The following is a 3,636-nucleotide window of genomic DNA, read 5'->3' on the forward strand; positions in this document are numbered from 1 at the left end:
CTCTTTTCGAGGGGAGGGGGAGAGGGAGGGGGAGGGGGAGGAGTAGAGGGAGGGGGAGCGGGAGCAGATGCCAGTCAGTGTCTGATGTGTCCCCTGGCACCTCACATGAAAGATGGAAGGATGTGGATGAAGATGACAGTGGGCCTCCCCAGCCTGTGTTCAGGCCTGCTCGTGAACCTGGGCCACAGTTGGTGACAACTGACAGATACACACCGCTGCAGTTGTTCCAGCTTTTTTGTACTCCATCTGTGTTGCAGACCATCATGCAACACTCTAATGCCTATGCAAGCAAACATCGCCAGGAAACAGACAAGTCATGGAAAAGTATCTCTGTGGAAGACATGAAGTCTTACCTGGCGCTTGTGATTTTCATGGGTCTCATGAAGGTCAGAATCAGTTTTATTGCCAAGTGTGCTTCACACACACAAGGAATTTGTTTTGGCTACAGAAGCTTCCAGTGTACATAAAGTGACAAGTAACAACACAAAATAAATATGGAAAAAAATAAATAAATAAAATAAAAACAAAATGATAAACATTAAACAGATGCGGTTAGTCAAGAAATCTGGATGAGTTGTATGTACAGATTGTTATAAATATACAGGTTATAAGGTGCTGTGTACAAGTGCGAATGTAGAAAGTATTGCATTGTATAATGTTATAAGGTGCTGTGTACAAGTGCGTATGAGAAAATATTTATTGCACAGTAGGGGGATATTTAACTGTTCATAAGGTAGACAGCCTGAGGAAAGAAACTTTTCCTGTGTCTGGCTGTTTTTGTGCTTGGTGCTCTGAAGAGGCGACCAGACGGTAACAGTTCGAACAGATAGTGTGCTGGGTGTGAGGCGTCCAGAGGGATTTTGCGAGCCCTTTTACTCACTCTGGAAGAGTACAGTTCTTGAAGTGTAGGAAGGGTAGTGCTTTGACAGACTATTGGAGGAGGTCTGGCGTGTACAGTGTTCCCCTTCCTGCAAGGATCATGTCCTGTAGGACGTTTCTGAACATTGCTAATGCTCTCCATCTTAGCGATCCTCAGGATGATGAAGTAAACGAAGGAAAGCAGGGAACCGCAGCCTATGACCGCTTGGGGAAGATCAAGCCTCTGTATGACAACATTAGGGATGCCTGCAAAGCATTTTTTCATCCTGGTCAAAACATCTCCATAGATGAAAGGATGGTGGCATCCAAGGCGAGGTCTGAGCTCAAGCAGTACATGAAGAACAAACCCACTAAATGGGGCTACAAGCTTTTTGTTTTGGCAGATTCCCAGTGTGGTTATACATCGGTGTTCTTTGTGTAAGAAGGCAAGCGCATGTCATCTCCGAATGGGCTGAGCTAGGAGTCTGTCATGGCACTCATAGATGAAAAGTATCTGAGCACTGGTTATAAGCTGTACGTGGACAACTTTTACACCATTCCCAAGCTTTTCAGAGACCTCCTCTCTAAGAGGATTTTGGCATGTGGCACCATTCGTTCAAACAGGATTGGTTTCCCAAAGACGGCCACCAATAAGCTGCCACCGAATGCTCCACGAGGGTCATTGCGATGGATCAGAGAGGATGACCTGCTGTTTGTGGAATGGAAAGACACCCGGGAAGCGCTGATGTGCTCCACTTACCACAAAGCATATGGAGGTGACGTCTATTGTGCATGTGCCAGTCCCTGTTGCTGTGCTGGACTACAACAGGTTCATGGGGGGAGTGGACATGTCAGATGCCCTCATTGGTTACTACAAAGTGCTTCATAAGACACGGAAGTGGTAACGATCCTTCTTTTACCACTTTGTAGACATTGCTGTTGTCAATGCCTTCATTTTGCATCAGCAACTGGCCAGAGCAAAGAAGGAAAGACCCCTGACCCAGAAAGCATTCAGGGAAACCCTTGTTATGGAGCTCTCAGGTTTGGAATCAGGCAGAGCTGCAATCCCAACTCCATCTACCATCTGCCACAATCCGAAGCACATCTCGGATGACAGCACTTCTGGACGACGAAAGTGCAGACTTTGCCATCAGAAGACGCCAGTCATGTGTGCAACATGTGAGGTGCCGCTGTGTTTCCTTCCGAAACGGGACTGCTACAATGACATGGCATCGAAGGGAGGGGAAATATTGATTAGTGTGTGGTATTTAGTCTGTCATGTTCCATTTTTATTTGCACTTTATATTGTTCAAAGTGTTCAAAGCTAATAGTTGTTCAAGAATTTTTTCAAGTATAGGTGGAGTTCAGACCCTGAGAAATGCAGTTCCAAGAAGTTAGGGGATGAACAACAATCCACATCCAGTAAGTTTTGATCTTGTGTTTTCTCTGGTAATAGTGGATTCAATTTGTTAACATTACTTTAGTTTTTTTTTTTACATTGGCTGTCTGTGTTTCCTTTTTTACAGTGTGGATCTTCAGATTCTGCATTGTTGAAAAAAGTGTGACAGGCTGGCATGAGGCAGTATACTTACACACTCACAATTATACACAGTGTTACAAAGTTGATTTGTTTTACTTACACACTTTTTCTGTCTCTGTTTCCTTTTTTCCGCATGGGTTTCTTCGGAGTCTGGGTTGTTGAAGAAAATGTGGCACGAGGTAGTCCTAGGTAAGTACTCACACATGTACACATCTATACATAGTTACAAAGTTGATTTGTTCTGCTTTTACAGTTTTTCTGTCTCTGTTTCCTTTGTTGCAGTGGATGTCTTGTGAGTCTGCACTGTTGAAGAGCACATAAAATGCTGACATGAGGCAGTACTAGGTAAGTACTTACACGTCACATCACAGTATTCCACATTTGATTTATTGTGCTTACACACTTTCTAACTTTCTCTCTATCTCGCTTTCATGTCTTTCAGCGTCTTTGGTTTCCAGTTGGATAGACAGCCAACCTCTGTATTGTCTTTAGTGTAAATAGTTGCATTGTTGATCAAACATTAAAATTAATATTTTGCTGTAACAAAAATTGTAATAATTTTTTTAAATTTCTTCAAGTGTTTGTTTTCCCTAAATTCATCAAGTTTTTTTCAAATGCATATGTACAGTATGTAGTATCTAATATCATTGGGAGTCTCCAAATAGCCATTTTTAAAGGTTTCCTTGAATTATCTAGAAATAAAAGCTTTCAAAAACTAAAATGCAACATTTGATTTCAAGAAATTTTTTTTTACAAAAGACTAGTCTAGGCGTTGACTATTGTACCAGTTGGAGTTGCCAAATGGACACCAAGTAAACAAATGAGTTAACGCCACAATTGTTGATCTGAAATAGTTTTTTTCTTGTTTTTTCCTCCTGATTTTGTGGGCAGAGCAGTTCTGAATCAATTTGCATGTTTGTGTTATGTATTTTTGACTCATTTGGGCACTTGGTTACCAGGTGTCCACTTGGAGTCTCCAAATGGTCTTTTTAAAAGGATGCCTAGACATTTTTTAAATAAATGCTTACAGAAACCACATTTTTGGGAGTATCATCCTCAAATTTGAATTACAACATGGGCATACATACATCTTGATGTTTTTGCTGTTTTTAAACCATTACCATTAAATCAACATCCATTTTTTCATAAGTGAAATCTTTTAATCAAAGTCGCGAGTAATGTTTTTCTATATTTAACCATATTTTACTATAACGCTATGCAACTTTTGGGTCATTTTA

The 3,636-nt window shown here is 41.2% G+C and overlaps 1 long non-coding RNA gene across 1 annotated transcript; it reads left to right on the forward strand.

Moving 5' to 3' along the window:
* Positions 1-642: 642 nt before the first annotated feature.
* LOC130222283 (uncharacterized) lies at positions 643-3,028 on the forward strand. The gene is made up of 4 exons (XR_008836415.1): positions 643-2,280; positions 2,385-2,587; positions 2,681-2,743; positions 2,841-3,028. It is a non-coding gene; the product is annotated as an uncharacterized LOC130222283 (long non-coding RNA).
* Positions 3,029-3,636: the final 608 nt, after the last annotated feature.

Source organism: Danio aesculapii, chromosome 4, assembly GCF_903798145.1.
Source record: "Danio aesculapii chromosome 4, fDanAes4.1, whole genome shotgun sequence".
NCBI classification, from domain to species: Eukaryota; Metazoa; Chordata; class Actinopteri; order Cypriniformes; family Danionidae; genus Danio; species Danio aesculapii.